At 41.0% G+C, this 19,243-nt stretch overlaps 1 protein-coding gene across 6 annotated transcripts in view; it reads right to left on the bottom strand.

Moving 5' to 3' along the window:
• The window catches only part of arhgap32b (Rho GTPase activating protein 32b), a 221,406-nt gene that overhangs the window by 30,096 nt on the left and 172,067 nt on the right, over positions 1–19,243 (bottom strand). Inside the window, exon 1 of one of the 6 annotated variants that reach the window (XM_078172165.1) lies at positions 13,728–13,861. The exons of the other annotated variants lie outside the window; for them this stretch is intronic. The gene's annotated coding sequence lies outside the window, so the exon portion shown is untranslated. Of the gene's footprint in view, positions 1–13,727; positions 13,862–19,243 lie in introns of those variants that run through there. 6 annotated transcript variants of the gene reach the window in all.

Consider the following 19,243-nt stretch of genomic DNA (forward strand, 5'->3'; position numbering starts at 1 on the left):
TCTCATCCAGAGACAATTAGGTAAAAATTAATGAGGCTGCCTGTTTAGCATGCTTAATGTACACTATGGACTAAACTGTGTGCGGCACACTTAACTGACAGTCCACTGAGTACATTTAGAATGCAAACATCAAGCCCAAACTAAAACTAATGAACTGATGGGAATGCAAAGTTTCTTTGTAGCTGAATTCATTTAACAGTTTCTCATTGTTTTCACAGAATACTTACAAAAATATATGCAAATAGTAACAGTGTGTGAAAAAATATCACATAAATTCTGTGAGCAGGCAACTTTACTCTCCTTTCTTTTGCATTGTGGGTAATGTGTGTGGCGCCTGATTTTGACAAAGAAAAAGAATGTGTGGAATCAAAAGATGATATCGCTGGTTCTGCTGCATTGATTTTGATCCTTTTTAAAACTCCATTTTCATCTTAAGTACAACAATGTTATGGGAGTGAATGCTGTATCAGTAGAATACAATTAAGTGTCTGGAAAAGAATTGCTTGGTATTCATTCTTTGCATGTTAACCCAATAACCACTCCCACTTTACATCATTACTCACACTGTGTAATACATTTTCTCATTTCAGTTTTCTGTAGATGATAATTAAATCTATTCTGTAAGTGTTTTCTAAAGTTGAATTCTTTTGCTGATGATCAGAAAACACAAAATAGTATCTCAAAATAAACAAACCCTTACCAAAACAGATTTATAACTACCTCACTCAACCAAGTAGATGATGTTTGAAACAAACTTTTGGGTCCTGCATCTCTATTGTGTGCCGTTTTAATGAAGCAGCAAAGAAGAGCCATCGTTCCATTTCAGGGAAAAGTGGAGCTACAATTCACTTCACAGGAAGAAATTCCTTCTATGCTGCTGTACTGCAGACAAAACCGCTGAGGCAGCTTTGTTTACTCACTGTTGAGGCATCAGAAAGGGCCTTCAGTATCATGTAGAGGAGGGGGGGCTGACTGTGCAATTGTGTTGGCTTACACTGACACATCACTTTTATTAAGGAAACCAGACTGACTGTAAGATGTGAGGAAGAGGAGTGCAATGACAAGCATGACTCTCCAGAGGATGGAGAGAGACTCCCATCTGCTTACTGTCAAGGCAGATGACAGTCTGCTAGCCAGCAGCTCTTTAAGCATACTGAGCACTGAAAATGCCACTGACACACTCTCAGCTGAAATCCAGCTGGGTAAAAGGCATTTAATATAAGGATTGTGGGGCTAATAAAGCCTTACAAACTCTATAACTTTAATTACTTGCTTAAAGGGGTATTCCAGCAATTTTGTACTGTAGTTGGGCGGCATAGTTCACAAAATCAAGACAATCATTCATTTTGTGATAAAAGCACCAAATTTGGTACTTATGTCAGCTAATATGTAAAAGATATCTGGATATCGGGGCATTGCAGATTGGGATTCTCATGACTATGGTGGCCAAATCCAATATGGCCGCCACCCGAAAACTGTTTCAGCTGTAACTTTTGAACCAGATGCAAGCTTGGTGTCTATTTTATGGTTTTTGAACATGGGGAACACATTGGAATGTTTGTTTTTATGATTGGATGCATAAGGACCCATAATTTGCATATTTCCAAGATGGCAGCCACCTAAAATTTGCTGACAACTTTACCACTTTCTTGGGCAGACCTCAGTTGTTTGGCAGGGACGGTCTGCATCCTAGCTGAGAAGGATCATGGCTCTTATCAATTAATGTTGATCTGACTGTGAAGTCCTGTCGAGCACCTCCGCTTGACTGACAGTAAACACATCCAACTGTATGCACTCACCCTCTTTCTCTCCCCCCTCACTTCTGGACGCTTTTGCTGACCACAGCACCCCCTGCGAGCTTCCAATGGCAGCACCACTTTCACTGGCCCTCCCCTCAAAACCTACTAATTGTCAAGGCTCATTGATTTCTTTTATCACTAATCCCAGATCAAATAAAAGGGTCTCTGTTCATAGACCCGTCCCAAATTATAACAATCTGATCTGCATTAGGCCCACATTTATTCATCCCAGCTCACCCATGGTCGTCACTTCAAGTGTTGTGACACAAATGACCCTCCTTAATGTCAGATCACTCTCAAACAAAAGTTTCATTTTAAATTACTTCATCTTAACCCACAGCTTAGACTTTTTATTTCTCACAGAAACCTGGCAAAGACCTGGTAAAGTCAGTTACTTCTCTGAATTGTGTCCACCAATTTACAAATTTCTTACCTCACCGCGCACCACTAGCCGGGGGGGGGGGTGTTGCTGTGGTTTTTAAAGATGTTTTTAACTGTAAACTCCTGTCATCTAATGAGTACACTAGTTTTGAATTGATGTTGTGTAAGACTGAACGATCAACGGTTCTTTGTGCATTCATATACAGGCCCCCTAAATTCAACCCAAAATTTATAGATGAGTTCTTCCTATCCTCAGTGCTCATTAATTCTGATTATGTGCTGATCCTAGGAGACTTTAACATTCATGTCTGCTGCCCATCTGATGCACTCTCCCAGGACTTTCTGAAATTAACTGATTCTTTCAATCTTACCCGTCAGTCATGGAGCCCAATCACATACATGGTTATACTCTGAACCTTATTTTAACATCTGCTATCCCTGTCCCATCTGTCCAGATCAACAATTCGGGTTTGTCTGATTACTGGCCTATTATGTTCTTCACCTCACTTCCTTGCAAGGCTCCTAAACCTAGTCAACCACGCAGCTACTCCAGGTCTATTACTCGCCTCACTATCCATCAGTTCTCTGATGCCTTTTCCTCTGCTCTCCTCTCTGAAGCTTCCCCTGGTGACCTAGGCACAGAAGAGCAAGTAAATAATTTTAATCGCATATGCAGCAATATTCTCAATTCAATTGCCCCTCTTAAAGTTATAAAAGGAAAAAACAAAACTCAGCCCTGGTTCAACTCCACAATTCGGTCACTTAGGCAGGAATGCAGAAGAGCAGAGAGGAAATGGAAGAAGGATAAATTACAAGTGTCCTACCAGCATCTGAGACAGTGTCTTTTTAATTATCAGAAATGTGTCAAAGCAGAGAGATCCAAATACTTTTCAGATATCATATCAAAACATGTCCACAGACCCAAAGTTTTATTTGACACAATTAGCTCAATACTTAAACCAGTATTCACAAAGTCTAATGATGCTACACCAGATACCTGCGAACACTTTCTAATATTTTTTATCAGCAAAATTGACAGTATTCGTTCCCAGATTGTACCTCCTTCTGTTGATCCTTCAGAAACATCTTCATGTTCCTCCACTTCAAACAATTTCAACTCAATTTCTCTCTCCACTTTGACACACATCATTTTACCTATGAATCCGAGTTCATGTTCCTTGGATATTATCCCCTCTCACCTATTTAAAGGGGAACTAATGTTTTTTTCAACCTGGGCCCTATTTTCTGAACTACTTTTGTGTAAATGAGTGATAGGATGTTTGACATTTCTCCAGTACTAAGCTAGGGCTGACCTGCCTATATTAAATAATAAGGCACTCAGACAGCGTCAAACAACGTCCTCTAAAAGTGCATTTTTTTCACACAGATAGGCTCGGATTGTTAGTATAATTATCCGACAACATAAGGGAAAGGAGAAATGAATGTCTGTGTTTACCTTTGGCTGGATTCGGACATGTTCCTCTGCTTGTTGCTGCTCCCTCTCTCTCCTCGTCCGCTCCTCAGTTTCAATGAGCTCTGTATCCGTGTACGTCTGTGTACTCCGTGTTCAAATAAATACGGGCGGTCTCAAATTCAAATGGCTCATCCAGATCCAGTTGGTCAAAATCAGGTAAAAATTCGGATATGTTTGTTTTGGCAAGTCAAAACACTCACTCAGAGAGTGAAAGTCTGGCTCTGAAATCTCACGTCGCGCGAGATTTGAGTTGTTGCAGGAAGTTACCGCTGGACTGACCTTACAAACGCGAGGAGTTCTCTGTTTGGAGTAGTAATGGCTGAATTTTTACCCGATTTTGACCAACTGGATCTGGATGAGCCATTTGAATTTGATGACCGCTGGTATTTATTTGAACACGGAGTACATGGACGTACACAGACACAGAGCTCATTGAAATTGAAGAGTGGATGAGGAGAGAGGAAGCAGCAACAGACAGAGGAACATGTCCGAATCCAGCTAAAGGTAAACACAGATGTTCATTTTTCCTTTCCGTTATGTTGTCGGATAATTATACTAACAATCCAAGCCTATCTATGTGAAAAAAATGTACTTTTAGCGGATGTATTTTGACGTTGCTTGACGCTGTCTGAGTGCCCTATTATTTAATATAGCGCACGCTCACGGGCTGCAGGCAGGTCAGCCCTAGCTTCGTACTGGAGAAATGTCAAATACTGAATATTCTATCACTCATTTCGACAAAAGTTGTTCGGAAAATAGGGCCCAGGTGGAAAAAAACATTAGTTCCCCTTAAAGGAAGTGTTGAACTCTGTTGGGCCCAGTGTTCGTTCAATAATCAATTGCGCTCTAGTGAACAGCTATGTCCCTACATGCTTTAAACATGCCATCATTCACCTCCTCATCAAAAAAAGAAAATCTTGATCCGTCTGTTCCTGGTAACTACCGTCAAATATCAAAGCTCTCATTTTTACCAAAAGTCCTTGAAAGTTGTTTTCTCTCAACTCATTTCCTACCTTGACAGTTACAGCATCCTGGACAAATTTCAATCAGGCTTTAGACAACGCAATAGCACAGAATTCGCCCTGTTGAGAGTAACAAATGACCTACTATTATCCTTAGACTCGAGCTGTTATGCCACTCTGATTCTCTTAGATCTTTCAGCAGCATTTGATACTGTGGATCACTCCATTTCCATTTCACTCTTGGACCACTTGGAGCATGTTGCTGGCATTCAGGGACCGGCTCTTCAATGGTTTGTTTCCTACCTCCAAGGCCACTCAGCCTCTGTCCAAATTTGTAATGTGTACTCCTCCTCTGCTCCCATCTCCTATGGTGTTCCCCAAGGCTCCATTTTAGGCCCAATTTTATTTTCACTATACATGCTTCCATTAGGCTCTATACTAAGAAAATACAATATATCTTATCACTGTTATGCAGATGATTCCCAGTTGTACCTCCCTTTGAAACCATCAGATCCTTGCAGCATTTATTCACTATTACTCTGTATTAATGACATAAGATCTTGGACGGCACGAAGCTTTCTCCAACTGAACCATGACAAAACTGAGGTCCTCATCTTTGGCCTTACAGACATCTTTGCCTCTGTTACCAGTGCTCTTGGTCCTCGGTCTTCACATTTAAAATCTCATGTAAAGAATCTTGGTGTCATCTTTGACTGTTGCTTTAAATTTGATAAACAGATCAACTCAGTTGTCAGCTCAAGCTTCTTCCATCTAAGATCCAACTTAAATCATTTCTGTCCATAAAAGATTTAGAAATTCTGGTTCATGCTTTCATTTCCTCCCGATTAGATTACAGTAATTCCCTCTACACCGGCATCAACCAGTCAGCTCTGTCACGCTTGCAGCTCGTTCAGAATTCAGCAGCAAGACTCATTACTGGTACCAGGAGAAGTGATCACATTTCCCCTGCATTGGCGTCGCTTCACTGGTTACCTGTAAAGTATAGGATTGATTTTAAGACTCTTTTATTTGTTTTTAAAGCACTGCATGGACTAGCACCAGATTACATTTCAGAACTCCCCACTCCCTATTTCAACTCTTGTCCCCTCAGATCCACTGACAAATTACTACTTTCCATCCCACTTACAAAGTTAAAAACCAGAGGTGACAGAGCTTTTTCAGCTGTTGGTCCGAAACTGTAGAACAGCCTGCCACAAACAGTTAGATCCTCACCCTCTAGAAATATATTCAAAGCCCAGCTAAAAACCCATCTCTTTGCCATAGCTTTTGGTGATTCATCATGAGAACATTTTGTTTGATTTTAATCTTTTTCATTGAATTTGCTCAAGGCAAACTCTACTGTCTTGGCTGATTATTTTTCTTGGTTGTGCATGATTGTATCCATTGTAAAGCACTTTGGTCAACGATTGTTGTTTTTAAATGTGCTCTATAAATAAAGTTGACTTGACTTATATTTTTATGCATTAGAAACACATTAGAATACTCAGATTCATAATTTATTCTTAAATCATATATATATTTTTTTATATTTTATTCTCTCTAATATTACCAATATGACTGCTATACCAAAAATTTAATTTACATACACATTTTCACCCATATTAAATTGTACGGATGAGCTGTTTCCATGTTGTGATTCCATGTCCAGGGTGATATTTTATGTCCACTTTATCCACAATCGAGTTCATGTAAAGCATAAATCCTGGGTAATACTCCACTAATCATGAGCACGCATTCGTGCACCGAAAAACATAAACATAGCCAGCCAGTCGGGACATGCCTACTTGAATACATACGGACCTCACAGTATATAGGGGGGGATATGGGGGAATCCTGCATCCGACCTCCTACACCCTCTTCAGTGAGCGGTGTAGGAGCAACAGGGCCCCTAGGTAGAGGGCTCCACCTGTGCTAATAGAACTACGGTTACAGTATTATAACCTTCTTTCTATCTCACACAGGCTCTGCCCTCTATTGGACTCTTTGGGTACAGAGGGTGGTGCCCGATGAATGAACGCCCTGTCACAATATAAAATCGACCCAGCCTCCCTGAACCTGCTAAAGGTCAGTTGCTGTAGCTCACCTACTTCTTTATAACCTAGGCTGCTGCAGCAGAGAAGTAGGGGGCCTCAACAAACCCAGGTGGTGAGCAACCAAACTCTTTGGAGCTGTGGCCTAACCCTGCGAGGGATAGGTCAGCAGACATAACCCAACCCCTTTCACCAGTCCTGTGTCATTCCAGTGAGCACAGACTGTAAAAAGAAGCCCAACATGTCCAAGAGATAGAACCATATGAATCGACAAAGTGTATGTGTATGTCCACCATAGTGGGAGTATCCCTGCCTGTAGACTTGAAAGGGGCCCTCACAAAGGCATACCACAAGGGATCTCTTTTATAGGGCTTTACTGGCCACACCAAAGCACACAAACAGCTGTTCAGTGCACCCTACCTGATGATGTAGGCCACCGCAATGTGGTTGTCAGTCCTCATTAACACATGCTTTCCCTGTGACAGGGGCCTGAAGTGCTGGATGACACTGCATGTAGCTTGGGGAGGTTGATGTGTCGGATCTCTGTTGGAGGCCATGCACCACGTACTGCACTGTGATGTAGGAGGTCATTCGTTCCAGCGGTGTTCCCTGCAACATGTGTTGTGGGGACCTCCAGTATCTCAGGCTGTTCCACACTGAGGGGTTAATGGTAACGAAGCACCGCTTGTGCTTCTTGGCATCCAAGCAAAGGCACAGGCGTCGCATGTGCAGTAGCTCCAACGTCACCACCAGGTGGGCTGCTATCATGAACCCCAGCACCTGCATGACAGTTAACGCCATCACTATCGCACCAAGCCACAGTTTGCAAACTGCTTGTCACAGGGCCATCCATCTGTGTTTACCGATAAAGTGGCCCACAGGCTGTGTGCATCTAGCACAACCCAGAGATACTCCACCTGTTGGTGTGGCAGGGGGCTGCTCTTTTTCCAGTTGTGATCCCCAACTTGGTCAGGTGTAAGATTAACTCGGCTGTGTGGAACATAGCCAGTTCCTTGGATTTGGCCATGATGATGAGGTCGTTGAGATAAAAAATAGACCCTCACGCCACGGTCGCACAGCGGCTGAAGTGCCACATCCACACATTTCCTGAAGGTGTGGATTGCCAGGGAATAGCTGAATGGCAGTCTGTTGTACTCATAGGCTACTCCCTGAAAGTCGGAGCTACTTTGAGATGCAAGTATATGTCCTTTAAGTCACAGTGGTGAACCAATCACCTTGCTGAACCAGTTCCAGTGCCCGTGTGATGATTAGCTTACCAAACATCTTGGGGGCAAATCATCAGTTTAGGATGCAGAGATCCAAAATGGGTCGAAACACGTCTACCTGGGAACCAGAAAGTACATAGACTAAAACCACTTCTGTCTGTTGTGAGTGAAAATGACAGAGATAGCCTGGTTCTGTAACAGGTCCTGGATCTCTGCTGAGAGGTAAGATGTCTTCATGAATTTAGTACTGCAGGATTAATCTAATCGCGATGTCAGGATGTGCAATTACATAACCGCATAAAAGGCTGCGATTTGCGATTTAATGTAAATAAATGTTACCGTGTGTGCCTGTGAACGTGACTGCCTCTCCTGTAGTGTGTGGAGTTTGTTGACATCACGCCCACAAGCTATCCTGGTGTGTGCAGCACGTATGGCAGGTGACCACCCGGCATGCAGCAGTGACCAACACAGACGCTGAAGAAGAGCATGAGCACAACCATGAACAGGCTGAGTTGGTGGCAAAAAAAACACAACGTCTATTACATGGCGATACTTTGGATTCAGGTACAGCGACGTTGACCAGAAAGACGTGTTGTGTAAAAGTTTAAAAGTTAAAGTCGCCACGTCCCGTGGCAACACGACCAATCTATATCAGCACTTGAGACAGCACAGAGAAAAGTAGGAAGAATACAATATTTAATTCAATATTGCCTTAAATTGTACTAAAACATATTTTTACCTGAATTTGTTTGGTAATTATATCTGTGGTGTTGCAAACATGAAAACAGAACAGAAACAGCTCATCCCTACAACTCAATCTAGGTGATGTGTTACGCATGCAACCAATCCCAAAAGATTTTTTAAAAAAGCTGATAGCAGCTAACTCAAAGAAAAAGAACAGCAGCTGAAAATCTCCTCAAACTGGAAAAGTGAGGTCCAGGGGCTCCTTTCTTTCTGAACAGAGGACAAGATTGGCCACCATATAACAAGGTAGGGCTGCTCGATTAATCGAAATTTTAATCTAGATTACGATTTGGGCTTTCAACAGTTATAGTTAATCGACATAAAATCATTATGCGCTTCTTGTCTGATTACTCTCGTTGTCTTGTGTTGCAAATCAAACGCACCCGGAAGCCGCGCATGTGCAATACTGCCCCCTCCCCTCCCCTCCTCTCCTCTATTCACTCCACGAGCCAGTCAAGTAGGTGAAATCGAATAATGTGAGGGGCAGGTGATCGCCTAAGATTTCAAAAACACTGTGCGGAAAACGGCAGAGGGAGAGCAAGAGAGGTTGATGTATGTGTGTGTGTGTGTGCATGTGTGTGTGTGTGTGTGTGTGTGTGTGTTGGCTGTTGTTGGCCTCTAGTGGCCTCTTTTGCTTCCATGATGCCAGCATGCTGTCTAAAATCATACACTGGAGCGGCATGATGCCACTATTGTTTTGTTCTGTGTAAAAATGCATAGGAGGCATAAAGAGGGGGCTTTGTAGAGGCTCTATAGCACAATCTCTGTGAAAAGAGGGCTTATGTCTTTCAAACTCCACACTTCCGGTTTGTAATGCAGGTTTGAAATTATGAATTTATCATGCCACAACATAATAACTCTGATGACATCGCTCTCTGATTACATCATAATGGTTATTTTCTCAGAGTTGACAAAGCTTTCCCAGAGAAGACATGAAATAACCATTTTCACAGGCTTTTCATAGCACTAATTATGATTGGTAAACTGATCTTCATGTGTGGAACTGGCAGAGCATCTATTTACGACAAAAAACTAAGATTTGCATATTTGCACACAGCATAAAATCTGATGGTATATTTTCAACATACTAGGAGTGGGGTGGATGGGGTCCAACACGTTCACACCTAGGGAAATGAGAGCCAATAGGCCATGCCTGACATTTGCATAGATAACAGATAAAATCCAGATAGCACAAAGCTAAACACAGTGAAGGATGGTTATAATGCCTGAGGAGGAACACTGTCAGGTTTCAGTTGCAGCCCTTAACTGATTGTGTGACTGTGATGAGGTCCTTTCCCCAAGAGAGCTCAGTGAGAGGCTGGGATATGACATCCCGGGGGTGCGGAGTATTACAGCAGGGACAATTATAGACGTAATGGCAAACATCATGCTCTGTTTCCCTGCTCCAATCCAAAACTGACCGCCTCATTCCATTCAGTTAGCAAGAGGCTTTTCAAAGGACACAGACTAGAGGAAAATCCCAGCTTCATAGCAACACAGCAGAGTGCCACTGCCTCCTAAAGTAGAGCAGTGACATTATAGGGCCAATCAGCAGATCGAGATATTTGATACAACTACTGTGCGTGTCAGCATTCCCTGAATACACAACTACCAGTAGGTGGGACCTGAGGCTTCACAATGCTCTCATCACAGTTCAGCTTAGCCTTTTCACTGGAGCCAGCAACCCCCCCAGACTCAACAGTCACCCACGCCCAAACAGACAGAAGAGCGGGAAATTTCACTGTTGGAGTTTTAGAAAATCATTATGTGAATGGGTTGAATATGATTACATCATCCATCTCAGAGATCTACATGCTGTGAGAACAAGGGTTTTAGCTGGAATGTGATCTGTGGATGTGCCAAATGCTTTTCTAGGGCATGTTTATACGATTCCGTATATTTCTGAAAACGGGTATTTATCTTTGCATTTGCACCTATCATTTACACGTAAACAGTGTTTATCTTGACAAAAACGGAGATTTTCAAAAACGTCTTCCAAAGTGAAATTTTTAAAAAATATCCATTTCTGTGGAGATACGTAAACAGGATACACGGAGATTTTGGAAAACAATGATGTTACAACCCAGTTCACGCATGCCCATTAGGCGCCCAGGAACCACAACAACAATGGTGGATATATGCCGGGTTGTTTACGTTTACAAGCTTACAAATGAACTTAGCACTGCTGCATCAACATCACTGCCACATCAGCGAACAAAGACGTCTTCTGTGCCAAATATTAGTAAGTGCATAGCAGCTAACTATGCTACATAAGGTTAAAATGTAGTTTATCATTGTTTTTATCACTAGCGCCAAAAGGAAAACAAATCACTGTGCATGTGCAGAACGTTCTTCTATGGTGTTTGACATATGGCGTATCACCACCTATTGGCCCGGCATGCTAATTGCAGCAAAAAGCTGCCATTTTTGCGTTTTCACAACTGATTGTGTAAACCCAGAATTTTTTTTCTATGGGATAAATAAAAATTCATTTTTATTTGTATCGGTATCTGTGTAAACAAGGCCTAAATGGACCAAATATGTTTTTACTGTGGTGGGTCCTTCAAATTAAGTTAGGTTTCTTTGGAACCCAGTAATACTGAGGGATAAGTTGGAGGAGTTTGACAATCATGAAAGTGAATATTGTGAGTCTGAAAATACCTGCAACTGCATTTCTAGAGTAGTTTATCTTTAAAAGCCACACTGGGAACTCAACAAGCCAACTTGATGACTAGTATTAATGTAGCTTTCTGCCACCACTGCCACTGAAAAGGGGACATTTGTTCATTGAGAGGTGACTGCCACAGGGATCATATTTGCATTACTTATCAAACTGAAAAACAGAACATAACAGTGGGAGACACTGTGTTAACACCCATTAACACATTCTAACCCTCTCCTGTTGCTGCTTCTGGATGGCCGTTGAGTGTGTAAACAACAGAGCAGTGTCTGCCTATTACAAGGCAGTCATGAGTGACAGTGACCTCTGTTTGGACACGAGAGCCTGAGTGTGTGGTGACAGCAGAAGCAAAAAACCTTTTTGTTCAATCTCTCAATGCACCAGTGAATGCAACTTCAGCAGAGGGAAGAGAGAACAGAGGGGGACATCAGCTGGGCCCTATGGTCTCACCCAATAATTACACCAAACGGTATAACTGTACACCACATCAGAGAAATCAGGAAACAGAAACCATACAACAAAAATAAGCATCTGTACCAAGAAAAATTTTCAAATCACTTAGCTGAAATTGGGTGCAAGTCCTCCAGAGCCACCTCTTTTTCTAAATTAAATTATAAAATCAAAAAAGAAAAGTAATTTCTTTATCTATTATTAGTATTTAACAAATTTCAATAATGGAGAACTGACTGGTACTGTGAGACAAGGTTCGTCTTTTCTGTGCAACTCAATTACAGCATTGATGTGAGGGCTGTTTTATAAGTTACAGTGATACGTTTATTCAGAGGCTTAACAACTAAACACTGTGTAAACTACACATTTCAAATAGTTTAATGTCTTATGTTGCTACATAAACAAATTAGTCCAAATCTACATTTTCAAGAGAAACACCACCTAAATTAAGAATTCCAATGTTATCTCCATGGCCTAAGAAAGTTCAATCTATATTTATGAACATGAGCTTCTCTCTCTCAAAGCTAGAAACCAGAGAAGGAAGTCTCAAACTTGTGATGTTATAAAGAGTGGGGCTCTTCCATTAGTTCAATATGTACACTACATACTTCTTGCATGGTACACTAATTTCAACAGGGTAGTGTTGTCTCAAATCGTGCACTGCCACTTTAAACTTACTGGAGGTGACGACAACTTTTTCATTTTTAACTGCCTCTACTTCATCGACTTTTTTTTTAATGGTGAATTGCAAACGGACGGTGGAGCATTATCGCCAACATTTGACCTCTATCTCTGCATACACAAACCAAAACTTCAATGCTAATTATTATTGTATGTAGTACCAAATTATTAAAGACCCAACAAACATTACTATCAGCTTCTATTCAACAACAGTTTTGGTACTTAGTACAAAAAAAAAAAAAAACACGAATAACTGAGAGGCTCCTTGTTGTCCCCAGCTGCAATGTCAAAAGCTGAGAAGTTTGGAACAAAGTTTCTGCTGCATCACAAAGATGGCGACCCGTTGAGGGTGAGAAGAGTCCATTATTCCACCCTCAACTTTTGGACCATTTTGAAGGCACCAGTAGTACACTGCATTTCCCCCTGCTATGCAGTGTGATCACACATAGCGCACAATATTAAGTGTTTAGAACAGAAGTATGCAATTTGAGATACACTGAAAGTCGAGGAACTGCTCCATAGAGAATGAATGGGAGCCTAAGTTTGTGGACCCACATAATGTTTTTTTTGTTTTGTTTTTTAACACCCCTATGAGCTTTATTCTGTTGTAGTGTTCTCAGTTCTGCAACAGAAAATGTACCCATATACTCTGAACATTTCCCTGGGTGCTCTCAGCATCATCTAGAACATCTTTCACCCTTACATGCCATAATATATACACATATACATACCCAGTGACATTAAAAGAGTTTGAGTTTTAGCATTCTAGCTTTTGAAATTGGGAGAGTTGTTCATATTTACTAATATTTTTGGACATTCTTAGATCACAGAAATAACATGTATGAATTTTAAAAATGGGTGTTCCCCTTTAAAAAGTCAAACTTTCCCAAATCTTCGGTTTGTATCTTCTCAGGAGTTCAGTCTTTGTTTAAGAGCCTCCGACAGGCATTGGTGGTAAATTTAAAAAAAATGTTATACTTAGTGGCAAATATTGCTTCTTTTTTTTGTCTAAGTCAGATTTTCGTCTAATGGAAAATATGGAGTCATGTGAGGAAGGAGCAATATTTTCCACCCTTCTGTAAGACCAAGGAAACCCCTTCCATCATTCTAAGTGCTGTCTCTTCGCATTATTACCACTATCACACGATACGTATAAGCATAAGGCTAACTGTTAACGGTATCTTCAGAAAAGATGTGTGTAGTTAGCCTATGAAATGCTAGAGGAAATACTATTGCGAATATATAAATTTAGACTCCAAATTCAAACGCATTTTCCTACCTTGGTTCCATAACGCTGGACTTGCTGTGTGGCTTTATGACAGGGTTTCAAAATAGGTCCAAAGTACAGCTATCGTACTTATCTTTTTCTTTCCAACCGTACACCTGTACGAAATAGCGATGAAACTCCGTCTAGATGTTACAAAAATGTCGCGGTCCCCTTGACAAAGTGAGAAAGAGTTTAGAGTTTAGACACCACGAGCAGAAGACCAGCGGAGACTTTCCCTTGTGCCCTGTCAGCTCGTCTCCACACTCAACTCCCTCCGCTTCTACTAACACGCACATGCTGCCTTCAAATGCTCAAACAAATATGGGAATTACCGGCTGTTCATCCCAGTCTAACACAACTTTAAGTATTATTGACGCAAATACAATACGACGTCAATATGACGGAGTGTGTATGCCTGAACAACCACTTTTAGTTAACACATTGAAGCAAAAATATTTGATACCAAGCCAGCACTCCGTGCTTTCCAATTTCTCATCGAAAAACTCCCAGATCCAAAGTCAGAAGCTGTAAATGCTGTAAAGTCTTGCAGCTTTGCAAAATAAAACAGCTTGGAGCTACTCTACCCCACAGTGTTACCAGAAGAGGACACAATGTGCATTAAGCCTGTTACTGATGTTCTTATATGTCCAAACCCCTACCGGCCATCAGTTGCTCACATAGCATCCATGCTCACCTCCCTTAAGCACAGTTCACTCCTGCCTGCCAGTCATACTCATATTACTTGCTTTCACGTGTTTCATTACAATATTCCGGATAGTATTTGAAGGCAGCACGGGAGTCTGGTGGTTTACACAGTGGAAAAACAGACCTGCACACACTGACAGTACTCACACACACACAGATGCTCCTAACAAACAGCATCCCTGTTTTTATTCACTGTCAAAACAACATATATGATGGCCTTGCCTTGACTTTAAATCAGCTCTCCCTCTGAGGGGCCCATTGCCCCCTGAAAGCATTATCTTATTAATTCCCTAACTAGCTTAGGCTGCGGTCGGAAAGTCCCTCCTATCGTCTATTCCTAATCACTATTCATTGACCTCGGTGGGAAACGTCACGAGGTCAACGAAAGATGAGTAGGAGAATTCATAAGGACTTAGGAAAAGGGAACCGCGGAGCTGAGAAAATCCGACCGCACTTACGCTGGGCACGTCATCATGCGACGGCGGATGTAATTGACGTGGGTCTGCTGTGGTGAAACTACAATGTTCTGAAGATGGACTACAAAATGCACACGATGAGAACATATGGGGCGTACGTTCTCATCGTGTTGTTTCATGCAGGATATATAAACGTGGACAACACGGTGAAAGATATTGTTTAATTACTAAGGTCGGAATTGAATTAAAAAAAAGGAATATAGGCTACCAGCCACAAACTGAAACGAAATTGTCACATTGAGAATGTTTGCTCACACTCACCCATCTGAATCCCAAGTAGTAAAATGAATTAATGATATTACTAAAGGCTGGCTCAAATGAATAAATGACTGATGCAAACTGAGCATATGTTACGATGCGTGTCCCCTCCGTCCACAGCTGTGTTCAACTTGTTTGTTTTATAACAGGATAAACAAGTAGGCTATTAAATGCATTATTTTGTTTTTCCGTGTGAATAAAAAAAAGAATGGAAATCCACGTGCTTTTTCCATTTTCTTCTTCAAATGGGCAATTGGAGTAGAAATTAGACCACAACCAGTAATTAACTTGTGTTTGGCCTTTATTGTTAAATCAATATTATGTGTCCCCACTGCATAGATAGACAGATAAATAATAAATAATAATAATATTAATAATAAAAGGGACGCTGCTGTGCCTCGTGCGTAAATGGAAACGTGCTTATTGTTTCTGCTGCGGGATGGGGAGTGGGGTGGGGTGCTCGCTGCAGGTAGGCTATTTAATAACCTCAGGCAGATATCTTTTAACGTTACAGTCTTTTGTATTTTTTGTTGATCCTTCCACTGTAGCTCTGCAGGGAAACACTGTACAGGGGAATAAAAAGTGGGACGCAGTAACTTCATTGATTATTTAAATCTCCAGATACGCCAAGTATATGCACATTTACGCACGAGGCACAGCAACGTTACTTCATTGATTATCTATTTTTTTAGATTCAATTTTATTTATATAGTGCCAAATCACAACAAAAATCATCTCAGGGCACTTTACACATAGAGCAGGTCTAGATAATACTCTTGAATCAATCAATCAATCAATCAATCAATCTATCTATCTATCTATCTATCTATCTAGGCCATAAGCATAGCCGATGCCAATGTTTTGAGATGCAGTAGGGGCAGATAATATGGATATAACAATAAAGGCGAAAAACAGGTAGGTTTCTGGTTTTGGTTTAATTTCTATATCAATTAGCCATTTGAAGACGAAAATGGGAAAAGCACGTGGATTTCCGTTTTTTCTCATTCACACGAAAATCGGAAAATTAAAATGATGCATTGTAGGCTATATTTGCATTTTTGTTTATCCTGTTATAAAACAAGTTAAACAAAGCTGTGGACGGAGGGTACACCAATAGTAGCGAAACGTTCATAGTTCGCATCTAAGTTTAACATAATGTTGAAAGTTGAAAAATATATATGAACAAGTTATGGCATAAGATGTATAATGCTTCATAAACAGCGGTAACTTAGATGGTGATCTCCTTACTTTCTCGGTCATGTTGATCTTTTTCTTTCCTAATCATTTGAGTTTGTGAATGGTGCGTAAATATTGCCACTGCAATGACTTGTGGGATGGAATTATCTCCTTTCCTATCGCTTAGGAAGGTCCGATGTATCCTATGCTAAAGGAGATCTGAAAGGAAACACTGAACCTCCTTTCCTTAGTGTTTAGGGAATTCGAACAGCTCTTATCATGGCGGCCTAAAATACTTCTGGGTCATTTCACTCAGCTAGGAACCTTCCTAAGCAAAAAAGACTTTCCGACCGCAGTCTTAGTCTCTCAGCAGACTTGCAGACATGTGGAGTCAAAATAAAGTCAGACTAATTTGTTGTCCAGAATCACATGACTGGAGTCAGACTTTGCCATTGCATGTGATCTCTTCACCTTGACATCCTTTTCACAAGTTACACTGAGACAAACATGTCTGTAAATTGATTTTCTGAATTTCTCTTCACATGTAGGCTGATGTTTTCCCCCTTTAGTGGCGGAAAGCAACTAACTACATTTAATTAAGTACTGTACTTAAATACAGTTTTAAGGTACTTGTACTGAGGCCCAGAGGGTAAAATTATCCAGTATTTCAGATTTATGTGTAGACCCTCTGGGAGGCCCGCCCCCAAGCAGATTAAGGGGGACACCACCTAAATTTAGAAATCCAATGTTATTTCCATGGCCTATGAAAGTTCAATCAATAATTGTGAGCTACTCTCTCCCAAAGCCAGAAACCAAAGAAGTAAGTCCCAAACTTATGATGTCATTAAGTATAAAGTCTGGAGCTGACAGTGAATGGGAGACTGATTTTGTTTGTTTTCTTTTTTTATACCCAGATGAGCTTTCTTCTACTGTAGGTTTCTCAGTTTTGAAACAGAAAATGTACCCATATACTCAGAGCACTTCCCTGGGTGCTCTCACTGCCATCTACAATATCTTTCCCCATTCATTGTTTATGGAGCAGCTCCACACTTGACAACCTATGACATCACAAATTTGAGTTTCAGCAGTCTAGATTTGGATTTAGGAGAGAGCTGTGCATATTTACTTATATTTATGGACTGTCTCAGACCATAGGAAAAAAGGGCATGGATTTTGATAATGAATGTAGTTTCCCTTTTACCACTGGGCTAAACTAGCTAACTGTATGTAAAGTAGTCCAAACTAGCTCCACTTTGACCAGCTTCAACAGTAAAACGCTGCTTATTCATTGATGCATAACTATTAACAATCTAATAGGTTCATATATGATACTAATACTTCAGTCAACACATCTTTTTGAAAACCAGTACTTTTACTTTTAATACTGTGATTACATTTGACCCAAAACACTCCTGTACTTTTACTTTTGTGGGATTTTTAATGCACTACTTTCACTTGTAAAAGAGTATTTTAATTTTACACTATTTTATTGGTACTTTACCTTAAGTAAAGGATCTGAATAATTCTTCCAATACTGTGCATCTTCCATGTGTATGTAATGTCCTGCTCTACAAAATAGTTTTTCGCTCCAACACCAGCACTAATCCACACACTGGGGAACATTACTGAGAAAGTCAAACTAAGTTCAACTCAACAAGTTTGTTCTGTGTCACAGGGATCACAGACATACTGTATGTCTCCTACATTGTCAAGAGCTTTCTCTCCTCTAATTTAGTTGTCCACTTTGTACAAAGTTAAGTGTTTTTTACTTTTGTGTGGGGGTTTTTCATAACACCTTGAAAATTAAATCATATGAACTCAACATGTGAGGCTCTGTTAGAACAGTAAGAGGCAGTTTGACAGTCAGTCTACTGGCAACGTGCTGAAAACACCAGTCATCTATACAGGAGACAGTGAACTGCAGCCCTGATGTAATATACCATATAACAGAATGAGAGCTTTGTGTTAGATCAAGCATCATACAGCTGATATTTTGCATGCATCTGAATAATCTAAAGAAAAGAACAAGGAAGTGTGTTTTGCAGCTGCATGCCTGTACAATGTACTGTACAATGTAGCATGTGAAATAGAGTATGGTGAATGTGCTAGGAAAGGTAGTATCAGCACTGCTTCTACCTGGAGCTTGCATGTACGGAGCCTGGGTTTGGTTGAAGGTGGCAGTGCTGTTTGGGCTGAGAAAGCCATGTGTAAGTAAGGAGGAAATCCAGGAAGAGGAAGGTTATTTAAGTGTGGGAGTGGCCTATTTGAATCCCTTTTGTATGAGACCATGCTGCAAGGTGAGTGTGTTTGCTGATCCTGTGAGTTTAACTATCTCCTTTAACTTTAACTTATACTGTAGTTATGCTATGTTGCATGTGAAATAGAGTATGGTGAACACTAGGAAAGGTAGTATCAGCACGGTCACTACCTGGAGCTCGCATGTATGGAGCCTGGGTTTGTTGAAGGTGGCAGTGCTGTTTGGGCTGAGAAAGCCATGTGTAAGTAAGGTAAAGGAGGTTACTGGGTTGGTGCGGGGAGCAGTGAGACCTGGCATTAGGGGAGTGTCTCTGGGACGCCAGAGATCACTGTCTAGCCTCCTGGAGGTGTCGTGGGACCAACTAGACGAAACACTGGTGAAAGGAGGTTCCCACCAGATGACCCCAAAGACATGTTAGTTATCACTGCTCATTGGTCTGTATAGTTAAGCCTTGCCATAATAGCTTATCATAGGGCTTAGGAGGTTATTCACTGAGTGCTGATCCTTTCTCTAGAGCACAAACTTCTTGTGTTTATTTGAATTAATGGAGCAGAACGCCATGTTGTCTGAAACATAAACACACATAGCTGCTGGCTAAACGTCTGTGCTTAGAAGCTTTGCAACAACACAATGGGCCTCATGCAGAAGCATTCTCT

Source organism: Epinephelus lanceolatus, chromosome 11 (assembly GCF_041903045.1).
Source record: "Epinephelus lanceolatus isolate andai-2023 chromosome 11, ASM4190304v1, whole genome shotgun sequence".
In the NCBI taxonomy this organism is placed as follows: Eukaryota; Metazoa; Chordata; class Actinopteri; order Perciformes; family Serranidae; genus Epinephelus; species Epinephelus lanceolatus.